Raw genomic sequence first — 8,872 nt, 5'->3', positions numbered from 1 at the left:
ACAGAGTCATGAATTATAGACTATGCTTGTAGGACTTTTCACTTTGTTTGATTTAGTGTGAACAAATTCCAGATAATTAGAGATGAGTTCAAGTTACAACACTTCACTTCTGTCTTCTGAGTTGCCCTAAGTGGTGAGGAGTGTCTGGGTTGAGTATTTTCACAGGGGTCATTGGAAAGGTGAAATCCTTCTGCGTGTCTCAGCTTTGAAGAAGCTTAATATTACAGCAATGCATCTGTGTCTCCACTCAGGAAACACATCAGACTTTGAAAAAAAAACCCTTAGAATCCCCAGGGTGAAAACATCACATGGTGCTGTGTGGGTTTTCATCAGCTTTAGCTGTGGCATACTCCAAGTGGTTCTTCACCTGCAGGTCATTTCCATCGCAGCTAGAAACTCCTGCTGCTGAGCACTTGAGGGATAAGGAAAGAAGCATCTTGGCTTGGGCTTTTGAGATCTGGGACTGCTTGGAAATAAAATGTACCATCTCTGCAAAGCTTTCCACCAGCATCCTCATTTTGTGCGTAGAAAAGCAACTCCAGCCTTCCATTCAAATTAAAAAAAACAAAACCAAAAAAACCAAACAACCAAAAAATTAAAGGGTTATGGGAAGAGGCTGGGGTCTTGCTTTCTCCTTGAACAACAAAACCCATGTCTCAAAGCAAAACCAAAGTCACTTCATCATGATTTTGGAAGATAATGTACAGTGCTGTGGTACAACAGCAAGGGGAGGGTGTCCCTGAGCATGCAGCCACCTCGGGGCACAATTAGAAGAGTTTTCCATCTGAATGCTCTGTTTATTATAGATAACCAAGGTTTTAATCATAACTCACTGCCTGCTGGAAGTCCTTTGGTAATGTCTTCTGTGGGCACTGGAATCTGAGGAGGAAAAGGATGTTTGGGTATGTGATGGACTCTCTCAGGAGGACTGGGTTCAGTTCTCTCCATGTCCATAATTTGGAAAGTCTGGGTGGTCTTTGGCAAGGTCCTCTTCATACACCCAACTACAGCACTAAACACACACCTTAAGATAGTCAAGGCATAGGTGATGCACTCCTGCCTACACTTGGAGTTTATTACTCTAATTGTTGGTTAAAAGTCTGGAAAAATTAGGCCAATATGTGGGCATTGGGCCTGGAGGATGCCTCAGCTCTGGTTTTTCAAGGTTTAGCTCATGATTTTTAACTCCTGGACATTACAGGGGTAATTGCTTGGTTTGCTTGCAGTCTGATGAACTCCATGGTTTCCAGCCAAGCACTTGACCCAGAGAATCAAGGCAATAATTGTGTGACTCACCAGGAAAAATCACCAACAAGAACAATAAAAAATCCTTGGAAACATGAGTGGACTCCATTACCCTGTGAAACACCACAATGGCACAGTCAGTTATGGAGCAGCACTTTTACCACCTGGGAGGAAAGGAGGCATGGACCTTCTTTGGATGTGAAAGTAAAACTGCTTATTTCTGTCTCTTCAGGAGAAGATGGGACAAGAATGGCACAAAAAAACTAAAACCAGAGAAGGAACAGAATGAATATTTAGGAAAAAAAATTGCAGGATCTGGCAAAATATTTTCTTTTTATATCCTTCCTCGGGGTAATGGGTATTCACCACCTGGATGGCACTGGTGGTTGTGACTCCTCTCAGGATGTAAATCACAGAGTCACAGGCTGGTTTGGGTTGGGAGGGACCATAAAGATCATCCAGTTCCAACTCCCCCATGCATAAGAAGAGCAGCTGTACTGCACATGTGATGGGCTGAATGGACAGCTCAGTCCCTGGGGTAGTGTCTGGTGACGGGTGGCTTTGATGAGGCTTACAGGAAAGCCACTCATGGGGGAGAGAAGCACTTAGGGTCCCAGCTGGTTCATGTTTTACATGCAGTCATTAAAAAAAAAATCAAACAACCGTTTAGCATGCAATAAGAGGATGGAGGAAGGGTTTTTTAAACCAGAGTCACAGCAGGTTGTGGCCAGTACTGATTCATTCCTTGCTGTCATGGTCAGAGGTCCCCTCTGATGCATGGGGGGACTCTCCTATCCTGTGCTGATGTGACCTGGAAACCCCTGTGGTCTTGGTGTTCCCCTGGCTCCAGGCCCATGCAGGGGGGTGAAGGCACTGATTGCTGCTCAACATCCTGTCCCACCAGAGACTGGATGGAACATATTGATTTCCTTTCAGAGGAGGCACGTTCAGAGATGCTTTTATGGAGGGCTTGTTTCTCCTTGGAGGCAAAGGGAATGCAAAGAAAAAGCCCCTTTCCCTGTCATGCTGAAGGCTCTAGGAATGGAGCAGGAAGATAACACTGATAACACAAGGCTCTATAACATGCAAGATCTTGGTTTCCCTACACCAGACCACAATACAGACTCCTGGCTCCTTTGTCAAGCAACATTGAGCCAGCAAACATTAAATTAAGCGCTGTCTCCACCAAGGTGCTGACAGTCCCAAGGTGACATTTCTTGCTGCTCTATCAAATTCAGGGTGCCCCCATTGCAGGCAATGATTGACATCTGACTCCATGATTCAGAGTGGTGAACAATTGCTTTATTAATCTATATTATATTACATTATACTATACTGTATTAAAGAGATACTATACTAAAGAATACTAAAAGGATCCTATACAAAAGATACTAAAGAAAAACCCGTGACTGTCTGAGCCAGCCAGGACACAGCATTGACCCAATTGGCCAAGGAAACAAAACAATCCTCAGCAGAATCCAATTGTCAAATCCCTTCAGGTAAACAGTCTTCCTAACACATTCCACATGTGCAAAAACAACAGGAGCAGCAAGTAGAGATAAGAATTGTTTTCTCTTCTTCTCTCTGTGCTTCTCCAGGAAAAATCCAGGCAGAGAAAATGATGTCTCTCTCTGTTCAGAGAGTGTGAATGCCACACTGCTCCTTCTACAAAATGCCGCATCCTCTCTGGGGGTGTTTTCAGGCTAAGGTGCCCTTTCAGACCCCAACTTCTTGGCTGGGAAGAAGCCTCCTGGGATCAGCTGCAGAGGCAGAAGGAAACATGACTAAGGAGACACGAGGTGTTTGACCTGGTGACAGCAGTAACTGGCTCAGATTTGTTGGCTCGTGGATGTTCCTGGGTGGTGTTGGAGGTGGGATGTGAGAGCACCACCAGCCCTGAGGTGCCACGTTTTTCTGCACATGGATGCAGTGACTGCCCTTTGGAAGGAGGTTATTAATCTTTGCCATGTCATTGCTTTGAGAGATGGAGCAGTGACAGACCTGCTCTGCAGCACCTAGAGAGGAAGCCCAAAGACCTGGTTCCTCCAAGAACAACCCACACCCACCCACCTGAAGGACAGAGACTTCTCTCTAGAATTTCACTGCCACTTGGGAACCTTGAGGTTGAAAGCCCCTCCATGGCACATACCTGGATGAGCACTTCATCTTCCCTGGCTGTAAGAATTTGTCTTGACTAAAGATTTTCAATTAAAAGTCAAGACTGAATTGCTACAAAGTGCTGGAGACAAGAGTCATTAATACTGGAATGCAAGTTTTAAATAATTTTTAATATGCTCTGCAAGACATCCATAAAAGGCCCTTAATCAATAGGCACTTCAATTCCTTGCATTAGGGTTTGAGGAATTTAAATTCATGGCAGGGGAAGGGTCGAGAAATCATAATGAATTTCCATCAGAGCTCTTACACAGCCAGACCTGGGAGATCAGCAGGGTTCAAGCTGTTGAGGGGGTGTGACCAAATAGATCAGACTTTTTTGGTGGTCCCAGTCCATGGAGAACGGGTGTTGTGGCTTGTTATTGATATGGAAGCAAATTTTTGAGTCCCTGTTGGTGACAGCAGCTGTGATTTTCCTTGGCCATTTCAGCCAGTATCAAATATTCACTGGCACTACTGGCAGTTGAAGCATTCCCTGGTGAGAAGAGCAGAGAGGATGAGGATGGGCTGAGCTGTGCACATCAGGGGTGATGCAGCAGGTGCTCCTTCTTGGGGACCCCAAATCTTCACATGCAGCATTCCCATGCCCTCACAGATTTGATAACTCTCTTCCTGCACACCTGCAGGGTTAGTTTTGTGGTTGGTGCACAAGCAAAGCAAGCTGAAACTCCTGTTCCCACTGCCATCATCTCACAGCAGGAGCATGGAGAGGCACAGGCTTTCCCAAGGTGAGGAGGACCAAAAGAATCCAACCCATCCAAGAAGACACTGTGGTAATGCAGGTTTGAAGCTAAGCCTGTGCTTAAGCATTTGGCTGGATCCGGGCCAGAGGTGCAGAAAAGAAATTTCCAGTAAGGACAAACCTCTAGGAAGAACCAAACCCTAGAGGAAGCTCAGGGTGAGGTTTGTGCTTCCTATTTCAGTCTAAAAAAAGCCCTGTCCCAGGAGGGGGTGAGTTTCAGTAACATCCAGAGCGTCTCCCACACGCCAAATATTCCAATTCTTTGTATCCAGCACAGGGGTGATGGCAGTAAAGCACACGGAAACTCCACATGCAGATGGACCCTCAGAACATCCTTCCCTGCAGGTAGCCCAGGGACAGAGCAGCATCACCCTTGGAATGGCTCACAGGAGGAGAGACACACTGAAAGGAGCAGAGGTGGTTGTTGCAGCCAGCTTGACCCCGGGAGATGATAACAGGGCCTAGAGATTTATCTGCATGCTCTGTGGCATGGGTTTGGATGAGGGCCAGGTATTTCTCTCACTATTTCTCCCTGGGGGAAGGCAAGAGCTGGGGCTGTGCCCTAGGAGCAGGCTGGATGCAGCCACACTGTTTCAAAGGCTGAAAAAATGCAGTCCCATAGAGGAAAGCCAGGTGAAGCTATTTATTAGACTGCCTCAGGCCCTGCCTAGTTTACTGTCAGCCTAAAAATCCCCCAGTGCGGGGAAATCAGCCTGGACCTTGCGTGCACGTCGCTGCAGCTCAGCTGCGTTTGGAGGGTGCATCTGTCTGATGTTGCAACCCTGACGCTTGAAATGAGCTGGGGAAACGCAGGCAGCCCTTTGGAGAGGGATAGGGGAAAATAAAAAAGGAAAGAAAAACAGAAGGAAACCCAAAGCGCAGGCGGGAGGGAAGGGAAAGGCAGGATTTTGTCTCGGGAAGGCGTCGGAGCCTCTGAGGACTGTCCCCGCCGTCGCCTCGCATTGCGAAAGAGCCTTTGGCTCGGGAGCCCCTCGGTTTTCCAAGGGATGCCGGCACGGAACGCCTGTCCCGGGCGCTGCTCGCAGAGCGCAGCGGGGATGCCGGGGAGCCGGGGGGCCCCGCGCCGGGGCCGGCATGCGGCGGCAGCGGAGCGGGCTCGGAGCGGGGCCGCCTGCCATCTAGCGGCACCGGGAGCCGGTCCCCTCCCTGCCCCGGCCGAGGGAACCTCGGACACAGCCCAGAGCCCTCCGGCAGCCCCCGCCATCCCTCTGCGTGCGCGGGAATCGCCTTCGGGTTCGGGGGTTCCGAGGGGGTTCTGCCAGCGGGGCTGGAGCGTCTGCATGGAAAACGCGCCTGGAAACGCGGCGGAGCGTGAACGTGTCTGCGAACCGAGGAGCCGCGCCGGTCCAGCAGCCATGGACTCCTGCCTGGGGCTCTCTCCCCATTCCCTTCCTGCACCTTTCCCCCCTCTCCTTACGCCTCTGCGAAGGGCTTCTCCTCCTTTCCCTCCATGAAAAGAAATACCCCGGGCAAGAGCAGGGCTCTGCCCTCCCCTCCATCCCTTCGCATTCACTGCAGGCTCCCTCCTGCCTCCCATTTGTGGTCTCGTTGCTCCCCCTCTGCTGCTCGTCCCCATGGAGAGCGGCGGGGGGGGACACAGCCGCGTTTCTTCTCTTCCTTCTCGTGTGTCTTTAACATCCCCAGATCTTTCAGGGATGCTGACACCTCTCTGTTTCTGCAGCCAGAAGTTTGGGAGCTGAAAGGGGGGACCTGAACCTCCCCTTCCTGCAAATTCCATCATGCACTAAATCTCCCCGGTTTGCTGGGAGCTCCCCTTTACTTTGAGGGTGACAGTGCCCCATTTCATACCCAGGGAAGGAAATGGAGATGGCTTTTCAAAGGGGATGGAGTAATGCACTTCCTAAATCCCATCCTGCCTCTTGGGGTCGTTTTGAGGGGTACAGAGCAGAAAACTGACATGGACATATTCTATCGTGGACATGTTCTCACAGCCCCCAGCAGGATGCTTATCAGGTGCCAAGAGGTGCAGAGCTGGGATCAGATTTAAAAGGAGAGGGAAAGCTGGGCCCTGGGCAGTTGGGAGATGTCAGCCAGTGGCCATGGTGTGCCCAGGAGTCAAAGATGGTGCCAGCAATGGGTGCTCCTGGCAAAGCAGCACCAGGCACACAGATCATCTCTTCATCTCTGATGGAGTGAGTCAGAGCAGCCTGGCAGCACCCCAGAACCCAAGAGCATGGGAAGATGGCACAGGGACACTGTGTCTGTGCCCACAGCCCCTCCATTGGCAGAGGATGCACAAAGCCCTTCCCACTGAAATCAGCTTGGAGGTGAGGTCCAACCAACCCACCCCAGATGTGACCCAGTTCTGGGGGTCCAGTTTGCTCATGGTCTCTCATGGCAGCTATGGCTGGGTGAAACCCCTGCCTGATTTTCCTGCCATCCTGCACAACCTAATATGGATCCAGTAGTGTGCCTTGGATCCGAGGACTCCAAATCAGCATTCTCCATCTTCAGCAGTCCCATCACAAAAGGGACATTTGGGGTTTCCTTGTGTTCTCCCCACTCACCTGCCTCTAACCTTGCTCCAAAAATGTGTTCACCCTCCTTTTCCTTCTGTTTTTTCTTCTTTTATTGCTTTGTTCTTTTATCTAAAAAAAAAACTCAACACAACTTTAAAAGTTCAAGTTGACTGTACAGCCCAAACCTTGTGCTAGCCCAGAGTCTGAGTAGCCAAATACACCATGAAGGATTTATTCACCAGGACAGGTCTTGTTCCATGGGTGCTCTCAGCCAGATGCTCTTGAAGTCCTTTGTGTGAAGTGCTGAGTCCACAGTTAGTCGGGAATGGGCAGGCAGGAGATCTTTTTGGCCCTTGTGTTGAGGTTGCCCCTTACCAGCTGGTGGTAGTGCTGGGAACTGGTCCCAGGCATGTTTGTTTTTCCAAGGAGAGGTCAGCAAGGCAGGATTTTATCCAGGGGAAAAGGCTCAAGGCACCAGTCTGGCCCATCTCCATCCTGCAGTGTGCTGCCCGGGGGACCAAGCCTGTGCCACTGAGGAGGGGAGGAAACCTTCTAAGAGGAGGAAAAAAAGAGATTTCTGAGGAATGTTGTTACTTGGTACAGGTACCTTCAAGTGTAGCATAGCAGAACAGAGCTGCCCCTGATCTCTGGGGTTTCCCATCTCCCAGGGTTCTGCCCATATTTTCTCTACCATCTCAGCTGGCTGGGATTCCTCATTCCTCTTCATGAGCCAGTTCCTTCCAAGGCTGATTCCACAATCTTCACATCTTAGCTCCATGACAAGCTAGAAGGGGACTGCAGAGCCAGTCCTTACACTTTTATCAGCACAGGATTAATTAAAAAAGAATTCAGAAATAGAAAACAGCTCGGCATTAACCTCATGCTAGAGCAATTTCCAAGCAGGTACGCCAGCGAAATAAAAACAGCAATTTGCAGCTAAATAAAAATAACAGTTAAGCATTTGAAACACAAATGCACCATTCAGGAGCAGCAGATAAATATTCAGACGCGTTCATTAGGAGGTTGAGGCTGTCTCTCAAATAAACAGACAGGTACAAAATAGCAGCCTGAATACTCCAATTACGCCAACATTGCATCAGTGCCGATGCTCCCGGCTCTGGGAGTGGGAGGGGGAGAAGGGGAGAGGGTGAGGAGGGGGAGGGCAGTGGGGAAAGCATGTGTGGGAAATATATATATATTTTAAATTTGCCTTAAATTTTGTTTTATGTAAGCAGTGTTTGGATTCTCTTCCACAGAGGGTTTAACTCCTGAGGATGGGAAGTTCTGCTGTGGCACTGTGCCCCTCATTGCTCTGCCATGGGCTTGCTTGGCCTGGCTCCCAGGGAAGACCCCCCCAGACTGGGGAGAGCAGGGCTTGGCCCTAAACCCACCCTGCAGAGCCCCCGGCAGGCAGGCACGGCCCTGGATCAGCACAAAGCAAAACAGCGCCCGGCCCAAAAGCTACAAAGTCTTTGGAGCTCAAGTACTGCAGCTGATCGGAAAAACAACATCACAGCGCCCTCAGCCCCCGCCATCCCCTTTGTCCCCTGCCCCACGGCCGGGATGTGACTCTGGGACAAGGGGACACTGAGCAGAGGGCTGGGGGTGGCTGGTGCAGAGTCCTGGTGTGGGGCTGTGAGGATTTCAGGGACAATGGGGTGTCCACAACCCCAAGGACAGCCATACTTCTTGGAGTGACATGTCACCTGGGTGGGGACAGGAATTACCCTGCCTCATACACACTGCAGGGGACACAGCATGAGCTCTTATGTGGGCCTGGGGATGCTCAGGGACAATGCGGTGTCCCCAGCCCCAAGAACAGCCACACTTCTGGGGGTGACTTGTCATTGTGTGGGGACAGGAATTACCCTGCTTCACAAACTGCAGGGGGACACAGCATGAGCCTTGGTGTGGGGCCATGGGGGTACTCAAGGACAATGGGGTGTCCCCAACCCCAAGGACGGCCGCATGTCACCAGGGTGGGGACAGGAACCACCCTGCCTCACAAACAGCATGAGCCCTAGTGTGGATTCAAGGACGATGGGGTGCCCCCATCCCCAAGGACAGCCCCACTTTTGGGGTGCCATGTGTCACCTGGGGGAGCGGGGCAGACCCCTCAGGATGGTGTAGCACTTCTCGCCATATACAAACTCTCATGCGGGCCGGAGGGGCTGCCCAGGAGTGTCCCCTCACCCTGGGGACAGCCGCA

Source organism: Melospiza georgiana, chromosome 1 (genome assembly GCF_028018845.1).
Source record: "Melospiza georgiana isolate bMelGeo1 chromosome 1, bMelGeo1.pri, whole genome shotgun sequence".
In the NCBI taxonomy this organism is placed as follows: domain Eukaryota; kingdom Metazoa; phylum Chordata; class Aves; order Passeriformes; family Passerellidae; genus Melospiza; species Melospiza georgiana.
The sequence above is the reverse complement of the archived record's forward strand: the minus strand, read 5'-3'. Positions refer to the sequence as shown.